Source organism: Balaenoptera musculus, chromosome 17, assembly GCF_009873245.2.
Source record: "Balaenoptera musculus isolate JJ_BM4_2016_0621 chromosome 17, mBalMus1.pri.v3, whole genome shotgun sequence".
Classification (NCBI taxonomy): Eukaryota; Metazoa; Chordata; class Mammalia; order Artiodactyla; family Balaenopteridae; genus Balaenoptera; species Balaenoptera musculus.
Window position 1 is genome coordinate 44,720,139 of NC_045801.1, and position 27,846 is coordinate 44,747,984.

Sequence of the window (27,846 nt, forward strand, 5' to 3'; positions counted from 1 at the left end):
TCTCACATCAGCCAAGGTAATCATTGGTAATAATTTAGCTTCTAATATTTCTTAGTTATATAAATTGACCCCTTTTTGTCCATTTAATGTTGGGAGGATGGGAAGACATAGTCCATCATAGAAAAAAAATCTTTCTATAGAAGATCAAGTACATACCAAGAAACCAGAGAATGAATTTAAAACATTTTTCTTTTCCCCGAAATCACCTGTAAGTTCGTATAAGTCCTCCTTGGATTGGTATGTGGGAGTATCTACTGTGTGTGGTGTTGTCACAATTTGCCCTCTCCTTTTGCCCAGGCTAGTAGGGTTCCATTTCTTTTTTCTCTGAACCTCAAGCCATCACATCAATCCTTTGGTTTCATCTGGTTTCCCTCAGGAAACTACTCTGAGAATAGAGGATAAAGGACAGCAGGCTTTCAGGATCCAGTCTCAAATTGAAACCTCTAAAAGATCATCTTTTTATTGCCAAACTGTCCTCTGAACACACCTTTGGGGGTTATTTTGCTTTAAAGAATCTCTGCTTCTTTTTTTTTTTAACATCTTTTTTGGAGTATAATTGCTTTACAATGGTGTGTTAGTTTCTCCTTTATAACGAATCTGCTTCTTTTTTTGTTCTGCAAAAACTCCCTCCTATTATCCTAGCTTGGTATTTGTTACACCTCAGAAAGTAGTTGATGGTGGAAGGAAACCAAATTTTGCTATAGAGCATTAGATGATACCATCACATTTTTCTGCCTCTTGTGCCTTTATCTTCCACCTTTTATTTCACTTTATTTCTATTAAGTTGTTTCATCTCAATGTTACTTTTCCTGTGATAGCTCAAATTAGTAAATCATTAGTTGGACTTTGTAATTTACTCAGCGTATTACATCAACTTATGTTCTGAATGGAAAGCAAAAATGAGTAATTGCTGCAACAACTGTTTATAGAAAGGCTAAGAGCCTTAAAAGATAAAATAGTAACAATAATGATATTGGTAATAATAACAGCCTTGAGGATAAACACCTCAAGCACCATTCTAAGTGCTTTATATACTATAACTCATTTAATTCTCACAACAATTGCAAGATGTGGACACTATTCTCATTTTACAGATGAAGACACTGAGGCAAAAAGAGATCAAATAATTTGCCTAATAGCTAGAAAGAAGGAGAGTTGAGATTCAAACAGTCTGGCTCTGGAGTCTAAGTTTATAACTGTCACACTATTAAAAAAATATTGTGGGCATTGCATCTATCACCATATTAGCATATAATCAATTGGTTTATAAAAGGCATGATTTAATAGAGCAAAGAATTACTGCATACTGGGAAGAGAACTGGCTTGCTGATCCCATAGATCTAATCTCATCTCTCTTGCTTACTAATATAGGGTCTATAATTGGGAATGCCCTTGGAAACCTCCTTGGTTTCTGGCATAACTCAGTGAGGTAAAAGACCAGTCTGTTTTGCAAAGTTTTTAAGGTTTATTGATTTTATCATGGTCATTGGCATCAAGAAATCAGGCAGCATATGGACATTGGAAAGTGTATTTTCTGCTTGTTATGTCCTATAGTGACCCATTTCAAATACTTTTTAGCTCAATGTACTGGAAGCCATTTGCCATCCCAAACTTTAATTATTAATGTATAAGTGTTTAAAATATATGCATTAAGGCTGATAAAGCAGTGTCTGATTAATGGGCTTTTCGTAAATGCACTGACACAACCTTTTTAAAAAAATTAATTCAGCCTGCAAATGAACATCATCCATTTTGCTATCATATTTTATCAGTCTGTAAAGTGCATTCTCACTTCAGTTTTCAGCTCTGGATGCAGAACACTGTGAAAAATGACAGAATTTTAATGAGAAAGTGAACAACATGCCATCAACACCCTTTTGCCAGTAAAAATGGCACAACATCAAAGCTTTAAATCATGTTCTCTCCATACCTTTTGGACATCTGTGATTCTGTCTGAGTCCTCAAAGTCTGCTACATCCATCACCAGGTGCAGCCTTTAAACATGGAGGCACTGTCTACTTCACTGGTTGGCATGGCAACAGTTGTCAAATCATCCCTTGATAATGCTCTTTAATTGATTGTATATATTATTCTGAGATACGTGATTACAAAATGATGTACTGAGGCTCTTAAGTGTGCAGACCAGCCTAGCTGCATTTAAAGATACATTGATCCCCTTCCTTTACCCAGAAAACTGACCCTCAGAGTGCTGGAACACTCAGGAAGAAGCATAAATATTAAGTGTTAAGGAAAAGTGGTAAAGCAATGGCACAATTAATTGCTACTCCAAGTGCATGTTAACTTACTAAATACCAACAGGCTGCATGCTGCATGCAGATGTAAAGATATTTCTTAAAATCACATGTAGAAATCAGTCTATTGAAAGATAGCATTATTACCGGAATAGAATTTTTTTATTGCATTGGTGGAGAAGTTATAGGCTATTTGGAGACACATGGCATAATCTCTCTTCATTAGCATGCCTTAGGTTTTTTCTTCTCATGACTCTTTATATACAATTAGTACAGAATGTGTTGCCAATGTATTGGCTCTCTCGTTGCCTCCATCTCTCAGCTGAATGGCATTCTGTGATTTCTGGCATCTCTATTCAATTGTGAGAGCAACATGGAAGTGATTAACTTGGAAACTATGCCTAAAGCATCCTGTTGTTTTCATTTCAAGTCTTTTTGTTTCCCTCTATAAAATATCTCTTCTAGCATTCCCTCTGCTCTCAAACTTAAGTCCAATGCAATCTACATGAAAGTATAAGTGTGGTTCCCAGTCTAGCAGCATCAGCATCACCTGGGAACTCATTAGAAATGCAGACTCACTAGAAGGTTTGGGAGAAACAAAAATCCATGTTTTAATAAGCTCTTAAGGATTCCTATGCAGTTCACATTTGAGAACCACAGGGATAGGCTAGTCTTAGTTGCACATTAGAATTACCTGGAGAACTTTAAAAACTACCAAAACATGAGCTGCATCTCCCAGAGATTTAATTGCTTTGAGATGCACCTGGTACTTTCCCATGTGATTCTAATGAGCTGAGAAGATTGAGGCACCCTGGTATAGGACAACAACATTGAATGTAAGATACTGAAGTGTTTAAGAGATGGTTACTAACAGACATTCTTATAGCATTCTTTTTGTTTTTATTTTTTAGATCCTATTTCACATTTGTTCATTTAGCTGTACTTTCAGCATTCATTTAGTGCATATTATATGCCATGTGCTGTACTCAGCTTTGGAGATATAATGAAAAACACAGTCTTTAAGTTGGGGGGAGGGGCAGACAATAAAATAGTGAACAGAAGAAAGCAAATGCATATGTAATTATAAATGATGATAAATGCTCTAAAGGAAACAAATCAAATACTGTGATGAAGAATCCAATGGACCTACTTTATTTAGGGAAAGTCTAAAAGGGTGATATTTAAGCTGAAAACTAAAGAATGATTGTAAAAAATTCTATGATTAGGTGGGCTCTGGTTGCGGGGTGCAGTTGTGTGTTTGGGGATAGGTAGGGGAGTGTTCTAAGAAGAGGAAAGAGCATGTATACAACCTGTACTGAAGGAAAGCAGTTGATGTGTTCAAGGAATTGAAAGAAGGCCACAATAGCTGACACTGAAGGGCTGGAAAGAAAGACCCAGATGAGTTTGGAGAGGAAGGTATGAGGTCTGGATCTGATATGAGACGAAATAAAGAACCATGTAGGTGCCACAGTGTGGTCTGAAGAAGAGGAAGTAATACCAATAGATGTCCTCAGGCGACTTCAAGTCAGTAAAGTCAAGGAATCTTTTAAACTAATCATTTTTCAGCAGGTTTCTAACTGCCTAAACAGATTGCTGCCACTTTAGTTCAATGTTTTGACTCCTACTCTTTCAGAAACTCTTGGCCTTCTTGGCTGGAGCAGCTTTGGATGGTATGTTGCCTGAGTTGACATAATCTAGTACTGACTTTTAGATCTAGAGTCATAATGAAAACCTTAAGATATAGGTAAATTTTCCTGGAGTGACTTAGGATTTTTAACTTCATCTTTAATTACTAGCAGCAGTAGAAATGGACTTTTTCTTTACAGTCTATATAGTGGATATAACTGTATATCTAAATAAATTGAATATGTAAGGAGGAAACAGAGATTTCCCCTTTTGAACATGTTTGGATTTGTTTTGCCAAATTTCTTTATGCCTCTTGTGTTCTTTACATTCATGTGCTAAATGTTTAGTGCCTTTTACAGTCTTTCTGGAATCTAGTTTTCTAAAATATATATATATATATATATATATAAATATAAATATATATATATATACTGGTTTATTATTGCCACAAGTTATTTCTGTCTTTGAATTTTAGTGTCTTATAAGCATCAAAACTTCCTTTGGAACCAGTCCCAGCAGAGATGAGAGAGTTACAGCCAAATTACCTATCAAAAGTATGTCAAACAACCCAGTAATTAAGTATCCATTTGCCATACAAGAGGTCCAAAAGTTTGAAATAATTAAATCAGGTTATATCAAGCCTAAGGTTTATACTAACTTTGTAAATAAGGACAGCATGACAGAAACAATGCAATTTGAAAGGAGACCTTACAAATACTACCTATTAAAATTGTTAAAAGGAATACTATGATGATTAGCAGGAATAGGGTTTCTTTTTTTTTTTTGAACTTGACAATGATTTTTTTTTCTCTTTTTTTCACAACTCACACACACACAGTGTATTTTATTTTTACAAGAGATAAATAAAATGACACCAAGCATTGTAAATGGATGACCACAACAAAAGCAACAATGATTGCAATTACCAAACACGAAACACACTCATACTATGTCATAATATTGACATTCAGTCCAGTACTCCTCCACTGTAACAGCTCCTTTACTTTGCAGTGAAAATTGATTTGTATATTTTTTGCCTCTGAGTCCTTGTGGGATTTTTTTTTTATTCAAACAGAAAGTCACAAAAATTATAATCATCCTCATCAGTTCACTCAGTCCCATGTAATTAATTTTTTTTTTCATCTTGATCTTTTGTTAACACTTTTATGAATTCATCAGTTTTCCATTAGAGTTCTGAAAATGCTTATTCATTTAGTTCAGCAGTATAGTCAATTACCAGAAAACTGTACTTGTCAGAGTCTTTTGCATGAATTCCTTGAAGATGAAAACCTTTTATAGGAACATTTTTGCAAAAGCATCAGAATACATCCAGAACTGTCTGTAAATGACAAAAGACTTAAAAATGACCACGGTTAAAGATTTGATGAAAGTTCATAATGATGCAATTGACAAGGAAATTTAGTTATTTCTGAGATATACATTTTAAAGTAATAGCTAGAATTATGACTTATAACATTATACCAGAACATATAAGATTTTTAGGAATTTCATGTAATGTCTGAAACATTTATATTAACATTTCCATACAAAGAACCCAAAGAAAGTTTAGTATTAGTTGTTTTTGTTTGTTTGTTTGTTTGTTTTTACTGCAGGTTCTTATTAGTCATCAATTTTATACACATCAGTGTATACATGTTTCTTAAAAAAATATTTTTCACCATAAAGCTAAGGATACACATAGATAGAAACAATTAAGTCTAGTGAGCAAATTGGAATGTAGACTGGAAGATTTACTGCTTTCTCCAGGTGAAGTCACTGGTAGGTTAATTATCTGTGCTCTAGCAAACACGTTGTCCTTCAATGCTTGTTTGAGATCCAGAATGAGAGCAAGTCAATCAGCACATGAGTAGAGTTTAGGAGGATTGTCTTTTTCATTCTTTAGAGGTCATCAGAGGCCAAGGAGATGTGGGTAACTGAATCATGGCAAAGGACATTGAGTCAATCAAGAGAAATGAAATGGTGAGTGGCTGGAAGGACTCTTTTTAGATCCTCTTGTCCCACTTGGTTTAAAACTAGCATAAGATACTACATTATGATGGTGACTTTAACTTTTCTCAACTTGTTATAAAAAGCTCTAGACCTAGTAGCTCACATGATTTTCCCCAGGGCAATATCACTTCTCTTTGAAAAACAACTTTGAAAACATTTAAATATATATGCAGTGAAAAATAGCATTTTCTCCCTAAAATTACATTTATTGACAAGCAGATCATGAAAAAAAAGAAAGAAAAAGAAAAAAAGACAGAACTTCACTTTGTGTAGACATCTGGAATGGAATGCAGGAATTATCTTTTATATTCCACAAAATAATATACCAAATTATCTCTATTCACTCTCCAATTTCAGACTGTACTCAACAGACACATTGTGCAGGAAACATCAGCAGTTAGAGAGAAATTGTGGAGAAAGCAAGTCTGGAGTTCACAAATGTGCAAACACAGCATGGTATATGATCAGTCATGGCACAATGCATACTAGGGACATCTTTGTGTTGATGTTTCCACTGAGATAATTAAGAGTGGCATTGTGAGCCCAGAGGGAGACATGAACATCTAAAAGAAGGAATTTCTCAGAAAGAGGAATGAGGACATCATTTAATGAACATTTTCTGAATGTTTACTCTGTGTCAAACACTGAGACTATAAGAAGTTTCTTGTATATTGGGGGGATATAGACAGTAAAGATGTAATTATGAAATATGTGATAGCAATAATAAAAATGTTAATATTTATTGATCATTTACTAACATGTTAAATGCATTTCTGTCTTATTTAATTTAAACTTCATAAAAACCTAGGACATTTTTTGTAAAGTTTACTATTTCTATAACTATTAAAATTACTATTGTTGCCCCATTTTGCAGATGAAGAAACTGAGGCCCAAGCAGTCTATATATGTCCCTCAGTTTAATCATCTGGTAAGTGGAAGAGCGGAGATGCAAACTTAGCTTTGTGTGGCTCCAGAGACTGTAATTTAAGCTCTCTGTTACACTGTCTGGGGGAGAGGAGGACAGATAAGGAACACAGAGGTGGGGCCCAGGTCTGGCCTTGCTGAGGAAAAGGGGAAATTCTTCCGTGAGAAAATGACTAGCTAGGGACTGCCTATTCTCTTCTCTCCCACTGGGATAAATCTCATTTTTCCACCGAGGGAAGTCTAGAAGAAAATTTTTGCTGGGCTTCCCGTAAGAGCCTGCACAGCCTTGTGGTAAAGAGCATTAACATGGAGCTTGCTGGGGTGAAACCTTCACTCACAGCTTTGGAGCTATGCAACCTTAGGCAAGATTCTGTAAAATGGAGATAAAGATTTCTACCTCATAGGTTCATTATGGGAACTGAATTAAATGAGCTTATCTCTGTAAAACATTTACACTTAGCACACACTACACAAGTATTAAATAAATAAATTTGAAAAAGTTATAATACCAAAAACATCAGCAGAAATTCTTCTTTGGGAGAGTTAATCACAAATGGCTTTGCTTAAGAATGCCTCCTAGTTCTAAAACATGTTTCATCTCAGGTGGAATATTGAGGTTCTTGGTGGCGACAAGGGAGGAGGGCCTTGGGATGAGAAGGGCTGGGGTGTCTGTCTTGGGTTTTACAAAAAGAGCTTGATTTTGGTGTTCAAACACTCCTGGATTCAAATCCTGCCTCTGTCTTTTAGATCTTGAACATACCATTTAATAACTTTATTCTCAATTCTTATTGGAGAAATGAGAAAAATAACTCCTATAATTAAATGAATTATTTTTTATGAAAAAACTTGTCATAGACTAGGGACTAAAATGGTGGCTGTTAAAAATATTACCACTTATTAGTGCAGTAATTTAGGAAAACCCAATTTATCTCTGAGTTTCAATTTTCTGCTATATATATCAAGACTTATGGAAGTTATAGTATTTATACACATAGTATTAAAGTAGCTAAGAAAGTTATTTCAATTCAGGAAAGACAAAGAAATGAGTAGGACAGAAATTCTTTGATTGTTTATCAGGTATAGTACTTGACTTATACTTAGGGGTCATGTGTATTGATGAGAGACAAATTTAAATGACTCTGACGGTTTCTCCCTCCTTCTGGTGGCTTAGCAGACAGCTGGCTCAGCTGGACTGACCCAGGTAGTCAGTACTACTGCCAGTTAAGGATCTTCCTAGGGCCCTCATGTATAGACTTTGCCCTTAAGTATGTGAAACCAACAGCATTGTTCCTGGGCCTGAAGATCTATCAAAATATTTTTTGGTACTCAGAGAAGCTAGGTGTTCCCTAGCCCCTCTTAGGCTAACCTGTAATTATGTACTGAGATGCGTGGCAGGGCTCATGCTCGCTTGGCCTGCTCACTGTCACATGTGTAGTCTGCTGGCCTGTGCAGGCCCCTCTCTCCTGGAATCTTGGCCATAGTCTGTTATGACCGCCTATGCCTGGCCTATGCTGTGAATAATGTCAGTGCAATGCATGTGTTCTTTTGCTTTTCTCCTTCTAAGTTTTGTCCCCAATAAACCCTATATTATGCTTGTATTATGTGGCACTATTGATGTGTATCCATGGTCTGCTTGCATAACATGTACCAAAAATGTCTGTCTTTAAATTATACTTTGAGCTGCAAAATCTTCTCACAGTAAGTGGCATAAGGGCCTGAGATCAACCTCTGGTGAATAGTTGCACTGAAAAAAATTGTGGACAGAATGCCTCGCACTTCATTATTTCAATTATCTCTCTCTCTCCCTCAACCCACTCTCTCCCTCTTTTCTTGTTGCTGGGTGATAGAATTTGATTCATAATTCATGAAAGTTAACTGCATATATGATTCTACTGTCCAATTTATTTTATGATGGGTTTTGATGATTTCACAGGAAGGACCCATCCCATACTTGGGAAGAAGTTGACGAGAGGTGAGTAGTGTCTTCTCCCTGGAGGCTAGGAGGATGGCAGTGGTGGTGGTGGCCACAGATGGAAGACAGCTCTAGACAGTGTAGTGACAGGTTCATAAGTCTCCAAGCCAAAGACAACTTTCAGAGGAGGCCTGCACTGGGCAGGAATGGGCCTGTACTGGTACCCCTGCTGTGCTCAGACACTGACTGGGGGCAGCCTAGGGGAAGAATGGTCTTGGCACAAATGTAGAGGTGAATCCAGAGGGACAACAGCTGAATCTGCCAGGCAGCCATGCTCCAGGCAGCAGGAGATCTGAGCAGTGTCTTTCCATGACTACTGCAGCCATAAGACCCTATAGGATCTAGTCTCTGGCTACTTCTGTGCCGTATCACCAACCACAGTCCTACTAGCTTATCTGCTCCTGTCCTGCTGACCTCCTTGCCACTTCCTGAACACTATGAATATTCTCCTGCCTCATGGCCGTTGCAATAATTATTTCATCTACCTGGAAAATTTTTACCATATATTTATCTGTATGGTTTGCTCCCTCAATTTGGTTTTACTTCAAGAGTTCCATGTCAGAGTTGCCACTCTGACCACTCTATCCAAAATAGCACATTCCCTGCTCCATCATACTCCATTGTACTCTCCTTTTTTTTCTGCATTGTGTTTATTTTCTGTTTATTTCCATAAGAAGGTAAGCTTTATGAGAGCAGACCTCACTTTTGTTCTGTAATAAATGACATGCATCTAAGATAAGTGTCTATCACATATTAAGTGCTCAGTAAATGTTTTTGGAATGAATAAATATTTACTTGCATTTCATTCATTCCACACAATCTCACTTATTATAAACAGTACCCTTATATGCCAGGAGGGAGATCTATTACTTGAAGACATATGTCAGTAAGAATTACTTCTATAATCTGCTGAAGAATCTTTACCGGGGAGATGATAAATGTTTTCACTGATTTTAAATTTCATGACACAAATCAGTTGTGGGGGGGGGGGGAAGAACTTCCTTATTTTTAATTAACTTCATTTATTTACAAAGTCTTGGACTCAAATGAGCTTTTCTACAGTAGAGCAAACTCCAATCTCTAAATCAATATGATGTCCTTTGCTTAGGTGTTATCACCATTGTGTTATGTTTTACTCATAATTTAGTTAGTCTATAGATATTCTAACCCCTCCTACCATCATCCCTACTTCTCAGCACTCCATCTTTCATTCCTTTCATAGCAAAATTCATTTTACATTTTACTTACACTTTTGTATTCTGGTGGCCCCACTGGATTACTAGTCTCCACAGGGTTCAAGGACTCCACTAATCAGTATCCTCTACTATTTTAATGACCACATGGAATGCAATCCATTCTTTTAGATTATTACTGTTGATGTTAAGTGGAACTCAGTCTAAGCCTGATTCTTTGGACTCACCACTGGATACCTCTTTCACACACTCAGTCTGTTGCTGTTTATCATTATTCCTTGTTCATATTCCTCATTCATTTTCCATTTATGTGAATATGGTTGTGTGCAGGCCAATTTTACTTCAGTTTTAAAGTAGGATTTCTTGAGATCCAATTAAGCATTTTTCTAATGCTCAAATACACAGTGTCTACTACAGGATTCCCTTTGTGCTCTAATTTTATAGTGAAACTGAAAGAAAATCAATCAAGTTCCTTTGGCATGGGCTGGTTGTTATAAACTCATGCTGTTCACTGTTTATTTTATGTTCCTCTGCCTTTTACAGAAATACTTTTCAGTATGTTTCCACTATTTCAGTAGATTATTACTAAACCTTGATCACACTGTTTGTTTTTCAAGAAGTTAATACTATTTTTGTATTTCTTGGTTCTATCTCAGTTCTTACAGATTTAAAAATGACATTTAATATGAAATGATTAAGCAGTTCATCTGACAAATGTATGTGTATCTACACTATTAGTTACTTATAATATATGAAGTTTTCCAAATAAATTTATTCATAAAAATATAATATCACAGAAGCACTCCCCTAGAAGACAAGGCTCTGTTTTATGAAGTACAAGCAAGAGAATGGCTATGAATTTATTAGCTTCATCATGAAGAAAAGACATAGAGAGATGGTCAATGTATTAGTTTCCTAGGCTACCATAACAAAGTACCACAAATTAGGTGTCTTAAAAAACCATAAATTTATTCTTTCATAGTTTTGGATGCCCGAAGCTCAAAATCAAGGTGTTCACAGGCTAGCCTCCCTCTGATGGCTCTACAAAAGAATCCTTTCTTGCCTCGTCCTAGTTTGTGGTGGTTACTGACAATCCTTATCTTATAGCTGCCTCACTCTATTCTCTGTCTGTATTGTTCTGTGACCTTCCCTGTGTCTCCTCTGGGTCTCTCTATTCAAATATCCCTCTCCCTTCTCTGATAAGTAAGTCATTGGATTTCAGTCCTACCTTAATCCAGTATGACCTCATCTGAACTTGATTACATCTGCAAAGACCTTATGATAGTAATAATAAAGTCATATTCACAGGTACTAGGGGTTAGGACTTAAACATATCTTTTTGGAGAACACAGTTCCATTCATGACATCCAAGTTCCCAAATCTCTGAATCTTTGGCCAGTTACTGTGCTGAAAATACACCAGAAAGATTGTCTTAGTCCATTTGGGCTGCTATAATAGAATACCACAGACTGGGTAGCTCAAACAACAAACATCTCTTTCTCACAGTTCTGGGGGCTGAGAAGACGAATATCAAGGCACTGGAAGATTCAGTGTCTGCTGAGAGCCCACTTCCTGATTCTTAGATGACCGTCTTCAATCTGTGTCCTCAAATAGCAGAAAGAGGACTAGAAAGTTCTCTGGTATCTCTTTTATAATGGCACTAATCCCATTCATGAGGGGTTCATACACTGGGGTTTAGGATTTCAACATATAAATTTTGGAAGACACATTCCATAATAAGTATAATCTGGGCAGTGGGCTTCAATATCTGATTGCTCTCCTATTCTGGTGACCTGGTTGGGGGCTTGAGTGATCCTTTGGCTTAGATTAGAGGCAGACTCAGTGTCTTGCCCATTATATTTTTTTTTTTTTTTTTGCATTGAGTCCCATTCTGGTTCTAAAAGAGACTGAGAGACAAAATCAAAAGAGGCAACATATACATAAATGGCAACAATGGGGGGAGAGAGAGACAGACAGAGACAGAGAGAGAGGGGGAATGAATTCCTCAGAAGGGAACTATATACTGCATCAAGATCTTTTAACCTCTTTGCTACTCTGTGGAAAGTATCACTATCATCATGGCTAATAATGGGCTGAATCCCTTTCAGAGCAATTAGAGGGAAGAATTGAACTCTTTGTGAAAGTTTAAATGCCTCAAATAATTCTGAGAAGCAATAATTCTGTCTTACTTATTTTGTAACTTAAGAGATTGCTTAAACCAATGGTGTGCTGGTAAGCTGTCTCTATTTTAAAAAAGTCCTGATTTGTAGCATTTGTCAATTTACATGGTGTAAATACTTCCACCATGGTCAATTTCATGATACCAATGGTTTAACAACTGGCTTTCAAAACTCCTGAAAATTTTATAATTGGACCTTGTGAGCCAGTATATAACATAAATATGGTCTCATTATGGTTTGAGACATGAAAAATATGTAAAGGGGTGCAGGGAATGTCAAAATTTAGCTGTTTTTTTGTTTTAAATTTAAAGATGCAAATTAAGTCAACAAAAGGCAGCCCATGTAAAGTTATCAATTACTTCAAAAATTGTAATCCTTCATGTCAGTGAGTTTACACTGTCATGGGGATACTTACAGGTAGATGTTTAAATCAGTGTAAATTTCATAGAAAACAACTTGCTGACCCTATTCAAACCAGTACTGCCTCCGTCACTCTATTCTCTTGCTCTGCATTATTTTTCCTTTTAGCACTTATCACTATATAATATTATATTATTTATTAATTTATTTTCTGTTTTTTCCTCCTATATAAGCTCCATGGGACATGGGTCATGTTTATCTCATTCACTGTGGAATGGCCATATCGAGAACAGTGCCTATCATTTAGTAGGTACTCAATAAATATTTGTTGAAATAATAAATGGATGAATAAATGAATGTGTGAATGAAACTTAAAAATCTATTCTGATTTACACATATTGCTATAATTTATTCTTCTTAAGGCCTGCTTAATATTTTGTCATAGGTATGTACCACAATTTATTTAATCAATCTTCTATTAGGTGTATCTTCCTGTATTGAATATCCTTATGTGTACATCTTTGTACACCTGCATATCTGTAGGTTAAATATCTAGAATTAGAATTGCTGGGTTAAAGAATATATACTTAAATTTTTGGTATATATATCACCAAGTTGCCCCCAAAAGTAGTTATACAGATTTGTATTCTTTTACTGATTTAAAAAAATCCTATTTCTGAGTTTCTAAAATGACTTGTTAACAAATAGGCCTAGATGGATATTTCAAATTCATGATGAAATACACGTTGTTCAAATGAAAAGCCAGCCTCAGGCTTGATGAACACTAGAAGAATTTCCATTTATATTAAGGACAAGGCAAAGATGCTCACTGAAGACAAAAGAGTTGGATGGAGTAGGACTTTGGAGATGGTTGATGAGGCATGAGATGATGGGTTGAGTGATCAGGGTCAACAGGGCATTCCACATACAGATGTGCAGGCATGGAGTGCACAAGGGGGCACATCTAACAGAGTGTCATTCACATGATAGACAGTACAGATTTGTGTATTTGATATGACAGTTTTCTGGAGATAGCAGGAAACCATCTTGTTCCAACAAAATCAGGATATTATGACAATTTTCTGACAGATGAAAGGAAACTGATTTGAGGAAGAGTACTTATTCTAATTAGCCCAAAGGTACAAAATGGGCTTAGTGGTGGCTCTGAAAGAGAGCATCGAAAGATGGCCCAGCTCAGCCCATCCACTATGTCAGGAGCTGAATGGAGCCAAAGAAGCAACAGATTATCCATTGCCATTAGAGTGAGTTCTGTATGTGGTCTGGGCTGATGAGCCACAAGATCAGTTTTCTCATTGCAATCTAGTGAGGACCAGCCACTGACAGCTGCTTGTCAATTGACAGGTGAAGATTATCTGGCAGAAGTGAGACTTGTCCAGACTCTGAGATTTGTTGAAATCTATCACTTTACCTGCCCAGAGCATACTAAAGCATCTTTAAACAGAAAAACGGAAAGTGGGATCCTTGACACCAGAGACATGGGAAGGAACTCTCCCAGCACCTGTTATCAGCTGATATAAAATGGACATACGTTTGTATACATGTGATACAATATTGTTTGATAAATTCAAATGATTTGTAAATTCATGGTATCTTTATTACATGTGGCTCTGGATAAGCATGTGGAAATGTATGCCAGGTATAGAATTCTCTGGAACAAATTCAGGCTCTTCAAAAGAAAAAGACTTTGCTTAGAAATAGAAGAAACAAAATAACTATATGTAATAACTAGACAAAAAAAGGAAAATTGGGTCAGATTGGAACCAAGATGAACATAATTACTGGAGTACACAAATTCTTATTTTTTAGATCAAAGTGGGCCTTAATGTCCACATCCCCAAGTCCCCTGGCTTGTCAACTTTCTGTATAAACAAATGCCTGATTGATGCTATACCAGTGTGAGGAGAAGGCTCCTCTTGTCACCATTGGAACGGAGAGGTACTTTTGAAGATCTAAACATCCAAATAATTGGAGCCAATCCCACAGGAAAAACTTACTCAGCTTTTGGCTATATCCAGAACAGACTGGTTCCCTTATTAATATGTGCTTTGGAATGCATTTCCCTGCCTAAATATGTTATAAGTGATACGAGCACTGTCTACAGGAACCTCTAAAACCACACTGTAGTTGTATCCCTTATTTGTTATTCTAAATTAATGCGCTCAACTAACATTAAAAAATGGTGTTGTATGTGATATTTAGGAAAATATGCAAGAGGATTGTAAAATGATTTAAAGGCATGATCTTGGGCTAAAATTGAAAGTAACAGAAGTTATTATGACTTAAGAGAATATGGGGGCTTCCCTGGTGGCACAGTGGTTGAGAATCTGCCTGCCAATGCAGGGGACACGGGTTCGAGCCCTGGTCTGGGAAGATCCCACATGCCGCGGAGCAACTAGGCCCGTGAGCCACAACTACTGAGCCTGCACGTCTGGAGCCTGTGCTCCTCAACAAGAGAGGCCGCGACAGTGAGAGGCCCGCGCATCGCGATGAAGAGTGGCCCCTGCTTGCCACAACTAGAGAAAGCCCTCGCACAGAAACGAAGACCCAACACAGCCAAAACTAAATAATAAATAAATAATTAATAAATTAAAAAAAAAAAAGAGAATATGGGTCAAGTGCTGAAAAAGACCTTGATTTTTTTTACTCATCTATTCAACAGGGACTTATTAAGTACCTCATATGTGAAGCATTTTGTGAGCTATTGTAAAAGTTAGAAAAAAAATGGGAGGTGTGGCCCAAAGTTCACTCGAAACATATAGATCAATAGGAAAGATGAGGCATGCTTACATGGAAATAACAGGAGAATGAGGAGTTAAATAACAAAGCACCAACGTATTGCCTGGGCCACAGTGAGTAGTATAGTCTACAAGCGGTACAGAAGAAACAAATATAAATTGAAGTGTAGAGAAGATTTCTTGGAAGAAATAGAATTTGAGCTATATTTTATTTTATTTATTTTTTTGTGTTCAGATTTTTTTTTAACATCTTTATTGGAGTATAATTGTTTTACAATGTTGTGTTAGTTTCTGCTGTATAACAAAGTGAATCAGCTATATGTATACATATATCCCCATATCCCCTCCCTCTTTGAGCTATATTTTAGACTAGGTAGGATTTTTCAATTCATTAAACATCATGAGCAGTGACTTGTAAACTGAAATAAACATGGACTCCATTTCTATAACAAGCTGAGAACTCAAATGGAGCAGAGGATTTGTGTATTGTAGTTTGGATAGCTGGGAGGGAGAGGATGGAGGGAGCATTAGAAGTGCCAGATTATGGAATGCCTTAAAATCTGGGCATAGGCGTTGATTTTAACTGCAGACAATGAGAAATTTTTGTCATTTGTTGTATTAGTCAGGGTTATCTAGAGAAACAGAACCTATCTATATCTATATCTAATCTATATCCATAATATTACATATATAAATAAAACATAATGAGATTTATTATAAGGAATTGGCTTATGTGATTATGGGAGCTGAGGAGTCCCATAATCTGTTGTCTGAAAGCTGGAGACCCAGGAAAGTTGGTGGTGTAAATTCCAGTCCAAGTCCAAAGGCCTGAGAACCGAAAGTGCTGATGGCGTAAGTTTTAGTCCGAGGTCAAGAGCAGACCAATGTCTCAGCTCAAAGTCAGGCAGAGAGAGCCAGTTTAACCTTCCTCCACCTTTTTGTTCTATTCAGATCCTCAACAGATCGGATGTTGCCCACCACACTTGGGAGAGCTATCTGCCTTATTCAGTTTACTGATTCAAATGCTAATCTCTTCCAGAAACATTCTCACAGACACACTCAGAAAGTATATTTAACCAGATATCTGGACAGCCTGTGGCCCAGTCAGGTCAACACATAAAACTAATCATCGCAGTTGTTGAATAGGGAAAAATATAACATATTAAAACAAAATCCTTCCCTTTAGAAATATTGAGTTGTAGTAGTGGGTTAAGTGGTTAGAGGCAAGACAGATGAGAAGCAATGTTAACACACTGTTAACATGTTCTTGTAGGGCTATAGAAGTTAAGTAATAAAAGTCAAGGGTGTATTTTATAGGAAGTACCTCAAAGTATTTGGTGATTGACTTGGAGGTAAAGAAGTGAGTCAAAAGTTTTATGCCCTGGATGTAGCATTAGCAAAAATGAGAATTTTGAGGGAAGACTACAATTTTGAGGAATTTCGTATATTCAAGCTCAGATATAGACAACATGAGGCACAGTATACAACTTGGGTATGAGGCCGTGATTGAGTGTTATGCCCTGGTGTGAATAAGAGGCAAAGGACTTTTGGCCTCCCAGACAGTCAAGATTATTATAGAGTCTGGTCAGTGCATAGAGACATTTTTTTATGTATATAATTGTCAAATAGCAAAATTTTAATAAACTTTAGAGCTCAGAGCTCATAATGGGACTGAAGAGAGGGGATTCTAGAGTAGAGTACTGAAGAAGTAGAGAAACAGAGGATATTTACAAAGCCAAAGGAAGACAAGCACCGAAGGCAAACCCTGTGAGCAGTGGATAAGTCCTTGGTTGTAGAGCAACCCAGAGAAGCAGGAAGAAGAACAAATAGACCTTAGTTGGAAGAGGTGGCTACCCATATTTTCTCAAGGTAATCAAGTTGCTATCCACTTTTTAATAAAAATATAGTGAGTAGCACAAAGCAGTACCTGACATTAAATGTTTACAATTTTTAGCTATTAGTACTAGTAAGTTGTTAAAAAAATTAATGGCTCCCTTCTTTTCTCCTCATATGATATAGATGTAGTTTATATTCTGATTCCTTCCTTAAACTGGGTTTCTTGAGGACTAAAGAACCTGTTTTCTTTCTGATCCTTGGATATGAAAAATTAATAAGTATCTGGTTATCAATCATATTTATGGAATAAGTTTGAACAAACAGATAAATGTATGAATGGCAGAAGGGAGGAAGGAAAATAATACAGATTTAAATATTCTATGCAAAAATAATCTATCCTAGAAACTATTCAGCAAGACGATATACAGTCTTCCCTCAGTATCTGTGATGGGTTGTTTCCAGGACCCACTGGGGATAACAAAATCTGTGGATGCTCAAATCCCACATTCAGCCAGTTGAGTCCCTTCTTCCTATCTGAGCTTCCATATCCACCATGGATCAGGTAGTACTGTATTTATTGAAAAAACCTGTGCATATAAGTGGACACGTGGTTCAAACTCATGTTGTTCAAGGATCAACTGTAATCTAACTACAAATCGGAGCGGGCATAAAAGTGCTTTTATTCAGCAAAACTAGATTTGAATCAGGAAAGTTCTACATGTATGCCCTCAAGAACTTTATATTATAAAATGAGGTGAAACTCCAGCATAAAGACTTTTAATTAATTAATTAATTATTTTTCTTATTAGTCATCCATTTTATACATGTCAGTGTATACATGTCAATCCCAATCGCCCAATTCATCACACCACAACCCCTACCACCCGCCGCTTTCCCCCTTGGTGTCCTTACGTTTGTTCTCTACTTCTGTGTCTCAATTTCTGCTCTGCAAACCAGTTCATCTGTACCATTTTCTAGGTTCCACATATATGCGTTAATATACCATACTTGTTTTTCTCTTTCTGACTTACTTCACTCTGTATGGCAGTCTTTAGATGCATCCACGTCTCTACAAATAACCCAAGTTCGTTCCTTTTTATGGCTGAGTAATATTCCGCTGTATATATGTACCACATCTTCTTTATCAATTCGTCTGTCGATGGGCGTTTAGTTTGCTTCCATGACCTGGCTATTGTAAATAGTGCTGCAATGAACACTGGGGTGCATGTGTCTTTTTGATTTATGGTTTTCTCTGGGTATATGCCCAGTAGTGGGATTGCTGGGTCATATGGTAATTCTATTTTTAGTTCTTTAAGGAACCTGCATACTGGTCTTCATAGTGTCTGTATCAATTTACATTCCCACCAACAGTGCAAGAGGGTTCCCTTTTCTCCATACACTCTCCAGGATTGGTTGTGTGTAGATATTCTGATGATGCCCATTCTAACTGGTGTGAGGTGATACCTCATTGTAGTTTTTATTTGCATTTCCCTAATACTTAGTGATGTTGAGCAGCTTTTCATGTGCTTCTTGGCCATCTGTATGTCTTCTCTGGAGAAATGTCTATTTAGGTCTTCTGCCCATTTTTCGATTGGGTTGTTTGTTTTTTTAATATTGAGCTGAATGAGCTATTTATATATTTTGGAGATTACTCCTTTGTCTGTTGACTCGTTGGCAAATATTTTCTCACATTCTGAGGATTGCCTTTTTGTCTTGTTTGTAGTTTCCTTTGCTTTGCAAAAGCTTTTAAGTTGCATTAGGTCCCATTTGTTTATTTTTGTTTTTATTTCCATTACTCTAGGAGGTGGATCAAATAAGATCTTGCTGTGATTTATGTCAAAGAGTGTTCTTCCTATGTTTTCCTCTAAGAGTTTTATAGTGCCCTGACTTACATTTAAATCTCTAATCTATTTTGAGCTTATTTTTGTGTATGGTGTCAGAGAGGGTTCTAATTTCATTCTTTTACATGTAGCTGTCCAGTTTTCCCAGCACCACTTATTGAAGAGACTGTCTTTCTCCATTGTATATCGTTGCCTCCTTTGTCATAGATTAGTTGACCATAGGTGTCTGGGTTTATCTCTGGGCTTTCTATCCTGTTCCATTGATCTATATTTCTGTTTTTGTGCCAGTATCATATTGTCTTGATTACTGTAGCTTTGTAGTATAGTCTGAAGTCAGGGAGTCTGATTCCTCCAACTCCTTTTTTTTTTCCCTCAAGACTGCTTTGGGTATTCAGGGTCTTTTGTGTCTCCATACAAATTTTAAGATTTTTTGTTCTAGTTCTGTAAAAAAATGATATTGGTAATTTGATAGGGATTGCATTGAATCTGTAGATTGCTTTGGGTAGTAGAGTCATTTTCACAATATTGATTCTTCCAATCCAAGAACATGGTGTATCTCTCCATCTGTTTGTATCATCTTTAATTTCTTTCATCAGTGTCTTATACTTTTCTGCATACAGGTCTTTTGTCTCCTTAGGTAGGTTTATTCCTAGGTATTCTATTCTTTTTGTTGCAATGGTAAATGGGAGTGTTTTCTTAATTTCTCTTTCAGATTTTTCATCACTAGTGTATAGGAATGCAAGAGATTTCTGTGCATTAATTTTGTATCCTGCAACTTTACCAATTCATTGATTAGCTCTAGTAGTTTTCTGCTGGCAACTTTAGGATTCTCTCTATATAGTATCATGTCATCTGCAAACAATGACCCAGGATGTGATCTGTCCTGGAGAATGTTCCATGCGTACTTGAGAAGAAATTGTATTCTGCTGTGTTTGGATGGCATGTCCTATAAATATCAATTAAATCTACCTGGTTTATTGTGTCATTTAAAGTTTGTGTTTCCTTATTAATTTTCTGTTTGGATGATCTGTCCATTGGTGTAAGTTTGGTGTTAAATTCCCCCACTATTATTGTGTTACTGTCGATTTCCTCTTTTAGAGCTGTTAGCAGTTGCCTTATGTATTGAGGTGCTCCTATGTTGAGTGCATATATATTTATAATTGTTATATGTTCTTCTTGGATTGATCCCTGGATCATTATGTAGGGTCCTTTCTTGTCTCTTGTAACATTCTTTATTTTAAAGTCTATTTTATCTGATATGAGTATTGCTATTCCAGCTTTCTTTTGATTTCCATTTGCATGGAATATCTTTTTCCATCTCCTCACCTTCAGTCTGAATGTGTCCCTAGGTCTGAAGTGAGTCTCTAGTAGACAGCATATATATGGGTCTTGGTTTGTTTGTTTGTTTTTCACTTTTATTTACTTGTTTATTTATTTATTTTGGGCTGTGTTGGGTCTTCATTTCTGTGCAAGGGCTTTCTCTAGTTGCGGCAAGAGGGGGCCACTCTTCATCGCGGTGTGCGGGCCTCTCACTATCGTGGCCTCTCTTGTTGTGGAGCACACGCTCCAGACGTGCGGGCTCAGTAGTTGTGGCACACGGGCTCAGTTGCTCCGCGGCATGTGGGATCTTCCCAGACCAGGGCTCGAACCCGCATCCCCTGCATTGGCAGACAGATTCTCAACCACTGTGCCATCAGCTTGTATCCATTCAGCATGCCTGTGTCTTTTGGTTGGAGCATTTAATCCATTCACATTTAAGGTAATTATTGATATGTATGTTCCTATTATCATTTTCTTAATTTTTGGGGGGTTTGTTTTTTAGGTCCTTTTCTTCTCTTGTGTTTCCTACTTAGAGAAATTCCTTTAGCATTTGTTGTAGAGCTGGTTTAGTGGTACTGAATTTTCTTAGTTTTTGATTTCTCCTTCGAATCTGAATGAGATCCTTGCCAGGTAGAATAATCTTGGTTGTAGTTTCTTCCCTTTCATCTCTTTAAATATGTCATGCCACTCCCTTCTGGCTTGTAGAGTTTCTGCTGAGAAATCAGCTGTTAACCTTATGGGAGTTCCCTTGTATGTTATTTGTCGTTTTTCACTTGCTGCTTTCAATAATTTTTCTTTGTCTTTAATTTTTGCCGATTTGATTACTACGTGTGTCAGCGTGTTTCTCCTTGGGTTTATCCTGTATGGGACTCTCTGCGCTTCCTGGACTTGGGTGGCTATTTCCTTTCCCATGTTAGGGAAGTTTTTGACTATAATCTCTTCAAATATTTTCTTGGGTCCTTTCTCTCTCTCTTCTCCTTCTGGGACCCCTATAATGCGAATGTTGTTGCGCTTAATATTGTCCCAGAGGTCTCTTAGGCTGTCTTCATTTCTTGTCATTCTTTTTTCTTTATTCTGTTCTGCAGCCATGAATTCCACCATTCTGTCTTCCAGGTCACTTATCTGTTCTTCTGCCTCAGTTATTCTGCTATTGATTCCTTCTAGTGTATTTTTCATGTCAGTTATTGTATTGTTCATCTCTGTTTGTTCGTTCTTTAATTCTTCTAGGTCTTTGTTAAACATTTCTTGCATCTTCACGATCTTTGCTTCCATTCTTTTTCCAAGGTCCTGGATCATCTTCACTATCATTATTCTGAATTCTTTTTCTGGAAGATTGCCTATCTCCATTTCTTTTAGTTGTTTTTCTGGGTTTTATCTTGTTTCTTCATCTGGTGCATAGCCCTCTGCCTTTTCATCTTGTCTATCTTTCTGTGAATGTGGTTTTTGTTCCACAGGCTGCAGGGTTGTAGTTCTTCTTGCTTTTGCTGTCTGCCCTCTGGTGGATGAGGCTATCTAAGAGGCTTGTGGAAGTTTCCTGTTGGGAGGGACTGGTGGATGGTAGAGCTGCAAGACTTTTTTTATTACAACCTAAGTTGTACTTTGGTAGGATCTCGTTTCTTATACATAATATAAATAACATATATCTTAAAAAAATAAAGCAAACTTGGAATGTGGTTCCCATACCTCATATTATTATAGCATCTTTTATAATAGGGGGTTGTACAAAAAACATACATTACCTTAAATATCCTCCCCATTCTTAAACATTGGAACAAATACAAATAGTTGCTGTGGTAGACATTAGTGCTCACCATGATTCCTTGTTCTCCTGGAAACAAACAGTCTTGGAATCAAGTCTGGCCTTCTGACTTGCTTTGGTGAATGAAATTTAGATGGAAGTGAGGAAGATCACTTCTAGGCCAAAGTCTGTAATGGTTGGTGGCCATGCTCTTCATGCTTTAATCCCTGCCTTGGTAGACTCTGAAGCATCATGCTGAAAATGCAGCAACATAAGATAATGGAACCTTTGTCATTTTATGTCCCTGAACACCTGTGATGACAGCTCACCCAGCTGATCCCTACTGGATACAGTGTGAATGAGAAATAAATGTTTTAAACTACTGAAATTTTTGTGGTTGATTGTTAGCACAGTATAATCCAGGATATCCTGAATATGTCCATGTATTTTTTAAAAAAGGAAATTTTTTCCCATAATTCTGAAATTGTTCGGGAAAAGTTACTATAAGACTATGTTATTGCCCTTACATAGACAAGGTTAAAATACATTAAAAACTAAAAGTTTTATAGAACTTTCCTTTTGTGACTGAAGGATTAAAGCCACATTTCATAATCTGTTTTAGTTTTTTTCTACTCCACTGACACCAATAGGGTATCTATATTTTTAGTATGCTTAAGGGAGATTTTTTAAATTTTATTTATCTTTTATTAATATTTATTGGAGTATAGTTACTTTACAATGTTTTGTTATTTTATTTTCTTAATTTTTTATTAAATTCTATTGGTGTATAGTTGCTTTACAATGTTGTGTAAGGGAGATAATTGATAGTTCTGCTTTTACAATTTTATGTATTCTTGCAATTTTTTGTTGTTTTCTTTTTTTAACATTTTTACTGGAGTATAACTGCTTTACATTGCTGTGTTAGTTTCTACTGTATAACAAAGTGAATCAGCTTTATGTATACATATATCCCCATATCACCTCCCTCTTTCCTGTCCCTCCAACCCTCCCTATCCCACCCCTCTTGGTGGTCACAAAGCACCGAGCTGACCTCCCTGTGCTATGTGGCTGCTCTCCACTAGCTATCAGTTTTACATATGGTAGTGTATATATGTCAATGCCACTCTCTCACTTCGTCCCAGTTTACCCCTCCCCTCCCCGTGTACTCAAGTCCATTCTCTACATCTGTGTCTTTATTCCTGTCCTGCCCCTAGGTTTTTTGGAACCTTTTTTTTTTTACATTCCATATATATGTGTTAGCATACAGTATTTGTTTTTCTTTTTCTGACTTACTTCACTTTGTATGATAAACTCTAAGTCCATCCACCTCACTACAAATAACTCAATTTCATTTCTTTTAATGGCTGAGTAATATTCCATTGTATATATGTGCCACATCTTCTTTATCCATTCATCTGTCGATGGGCACTTAGGTTGCTTCCGTGTCCTGGCTATTGTAAATAGAGCTGCAATGAATATTGTGCTACATGACTCTTTTTGAAGTATGGTTTTCTCAGGGAATATGCCTAGTAGTGGGATTGCTGGGTCATATGGTAGTTCTATTTTTAGTTTTTTAAGAAACCTCCATACAGTTCTCCATAGTGGCTGTATCAATTTACATTCCCACCAAGAGTGCAAGAGGGTTCCCTTTTCTCCACACACTCTCCAGCATTTATTCTATGTAGATATTTTGATGATGGCCATTCTGATTGGTAAGAGGTGATATCTCATTGTAGTTTTGATTTGCATTTCTCTAACAATTAGTAACATTGAGCATCCTTTCATGTGTTTGTTGGCAATCTGTATATCTTCTTTGGAGAAATGTCTATTTAGGTCTTCTGCCCATTTTTGTATTGGGTTGTTTGTTTTTTTGATGTTGAGCTTCATGAGCTGCTTGTATGTTTTGGAGATTGATCCTTTGTCCATTTCTTTGTTTGCAAATATTTTCTCCTGTTTTAAGGGTTGTCTTTTTGTTTTGTTAATGATTTCCTTGACTGTTCAAAAGCTTTTAAGTTTCATTAGGTCCCATTTGTTTATTTTTGTTTTTATTTTCATTTCTGTAAGAGGTGGGTCAAAAAGGATCTTGCTGTGATTTATGTCATAGAGTGTTCTGCCTTTATTTTCCTCTAAGAGTTTTATAGTGTCTGGCCTTACATTTAGGTCTTTAGTCCATTTTGAGTTTGTTTTTGTGTATGGTGTTAGGGAGTGTTCTAATTTCATTCTTTTACATGTAGCTGTCCAGCTTTCCCAGCACCACATACTGAAGAGGCTGTCTTTTCTCCATTGTATATTCTTGCCTCTTTTATCAAAGATAAGATGACCATATGAGTGTGGGTTTATTTCTGGGCTTTCTATCCTGTTCCATTGATCTATATTTCTATTTTGTGCAAGAACCATACTGTCTTGATTACTGTAGTTTTGTAGTATAGTCTGAAGTCAGGGAGCCTAATTTCTCCTGCTCCGTTTTTCTTTCTCAAGATTGTTTTGGCTTTGTGGGGTCTTTTTTGTTTCCATACCAATTGTGAAATTTTTTGTTCTAGTTCTGTGAAAAATGTTATTGGTAGTTTGATAGAGATTGCATTGAATCTGTAGATTGCTTTGGGTAGTAGTCATTTTCACAATGTTGATTTTTCCAATCCAAAACATGGTATATCTCTCCATCTGTTTGTATCATCTTTAATTTCTTTTATCAGTGTCTCATAGTTTTCTGCATATAGGTCTTTTGTCTCCTTAAGTAGGTTTATTCCTAGGTATTTTATTCTTTGTGTTGCAATGATAAATGAAAGTGTTTTCTTAATTTATTTTTCAGATTTTTCATCATTAGTGTATAGGAATGCAAGAGATTTCTGTGCATTAATTTTGTATCCTGCTACTTTACCAAATTCATTGATTAGCTCTAGTAGTTTTCTGGTAACATCTTCAGGATTCTCTATGTGTAGTAGTATCATGTCATATGCAAACAGTGACAGTTTTACTTCTTCTTTTCTGATTTGGATTCCTTTTATTTCTTTTTCTTCTCTGATTGCTGTGGCTAAAATTTCCAAAAGTATGTTGAATAGTAGTGGTGAGAGTGGGCAACCTTGTCTTGTTCCTGATCTTAGTGAAAGAAGTTTCAGTTTTTCACCATTGAGAACGATGTTGGCTGTGGGTTTGTCATATATGGCCTTTATTATGTTGAAGTCAGTTCCCTCTATGCCTAATTTCTAGAGAGTTTTTCTCATAAATTGTGTTGAATTTGTTGAAATTTTTTTCTGCATCTATTGAGATGATCATGTGGTTTTTATTCTTCAGTTTGTTCATATGGAGTAACACATTTATTGATTAGCATATATTGAAGAATCCTTGCATTCCTGGGATAAACTCCTCTTCATCATGGTTTATGATCCTTTTAATGAGTTTCTGGATTTTGTTTGCTCGTATTTTCTTGAGGATTTTCACATCTATATTCATCAGTGATATTGTCCTATAGTTTTCTTTTTTTGGTGAAATCTTTGTCTGGTGTTGGTATCAGGGTGATGGTGGCCTTGTAGAATGAGTTTGGGAGTGTTCCTCCCTCTGCTATGTTTTGGAAGAGTTTGAGAAGGATAGGTGTTAGCACTTCTCTAAATGTTTGATAGAATTCGCCTGTGGAGTCATCTGGTCTGGGCTTTTTGTTTGTTGGAAGATTTTTAATCAGAATTTCAATTTCAGCGTCTGTGATTGGTCTGTTTATATTTTCTATTTATTCCTGGTTCAGTCTCGGAATGTTGTGCTTTACTAAGAATTTGTCCATTTCTTTCAGGTTGTTCATTTTATTGGCATATAGTTGCTTAGTGTCAGTTTTTACGTCTCCTTTTTCATTTCCAATTCTGTTGATTTGAGTCTTCTCCCTTTTTTTCATGATGAGTCTGGCTAATGATTTTTCAATTTTGTTTATCTTCTCAAAGAACCAGCTTTTATTTTTTTGATCTTTGCTATCGTTTCCCTCATTTCTTTTTCATTTATTTCTGTTCTGATTTTATGATTTCTTTCCTTCTGCTAACTTTGATTTTTATTTGTTCTTCTTTCTTTAATTGCTTTAGGTGTAAGGTTAGGTTGTTTATTTGAGATTTTTCTTGTTTCTTGAGGTAAGATTGTATTGGTATAATGTTCCCTCTTAGAACTGCTTTTGCTGCATCCCATAGGTTTTGGGTTGACATGTTTTCATTGCCATTTGTTTCTAGGTTTTTTAATATTTCATATTTGATTTCTTCAGTGATCTCTTGTTATTTAGTAGCATATTGTTTAGCCTCCATATGTGTGTATTTTATACTTTGTTTGTTTTCCTGTAATTGGTATGTATTCTCATAGCATTGTGGTCAGAAAAGATACTTGATACGATTTCAATTTTCTTAAGTTTACCAAGGCTTGATTTGTTCCCCAAGATTCGTCTATCCTGGAAAATATTCAATGAGCACTTGAGAAGAATGTGTATTCTGTTGTTTTTGGATGGAATGTCCTATAAATATCAGTTAACTCCATCTTGTTTAATGTGTCATTTAAAGCTTGTGTTTCCTTATTTATTTTCATTTCGGTTGATCTGTCCATTGGTGAAAGTGGGGTTTAATGTCCCCCACTATTATTGTGTTACTGTCGATTTCCTCTTTTAAGGCTGTTCATAGTTGCCTTATGTATTGAGGTGCTCCTATGTTGGGTGCATAAATATTTACAATTTTTATATCTCCTTCTGGGATTGATCCCATTATCATTATATAGTGTCCTTCTTTGTCTCTTGTGATAGTCTTTACTTTAAAGTCTATTTTTTCTGATATGAGAATTGCTACTCCAGCTTTCTTTTGATTTCCATTTGCATGGAATATCTTTTTCCATCACCTCACTTTTAGTCTGTGTATGTCCCTTCGTCTGAAGTGGGTCTCTTGTAGACTACATATATACGGGTCTTGTTTTTGTATTCATTCAGCCAGTCTATGTCTTTTGGTTGGAGCATTTGATCCATTTACATTTAAAGTAATTATCGATATGTAGGTTCTTGTTACCATTATCTTAATTGTTTTGGGTTTGTTTTTGTAGGTCTTTCATTCTGTTGTGTTTCCTGCCTAGAGAATTTCCTTTAGCATTTGTTGTAAACCTTGTTTGGTGGCTCTGAATTCACTTAGCTTTTGCTTGTCTGTAAAGGTTTCAATTCTTTGTCAAATCTGAATGAGATCCTTCCTGGGTAGAGCAATCTTGGCTGTAGGTTTTTCCCTTTCATCACTAACATTTTGCTTGTTTGTAAAGGTTTTAATTTCTCCATCAAATCTGAATGAGATTCTTGCTGGGTAGAATAATCTTGGTTGTAGGTTTTTCCCTTTCATCACTTTAAATATGTCCTGCCACTGCCTTCTGGCTTGCAGAGTTTCTGCTGAAAGATCAGCTGTTAACCTTATGGGGATTCCCTTGTATGTTATTTGTTGCTTTTCCCTGGCTGCTTTTAATATTTTTTCTTTGTATTTAATTTTTGATAGTTTGATTAATATCTGTCTTGTTATGTTTCTCCTTGGATGTAACCTGTATGGGACTCTCTGTACTTCCTGGACTTGATTGACTATTTCCTTTCCCACATCAGGGAAGTTTTCATCTCTAATCTCTTCAAATTTTTTCTCAGTCCCTTTCTTTTTCTCTTCTTCTTCTGGGACCCCTATAATTTGAATGTTGGTGCGTTTAATGTTGTCCCAGAGGTCTCTGTGACTGTCATCTCTTCTTTTCATTCTTCTTTCTTTATTCTGCTCTGTGGTAGTTATTTCCACTATTTTATCTTCCATGTCACTTATCCGTTCTTCTGCGTCAGTTTTTCTGCTATTCATTCCTTCTAGGGAATTT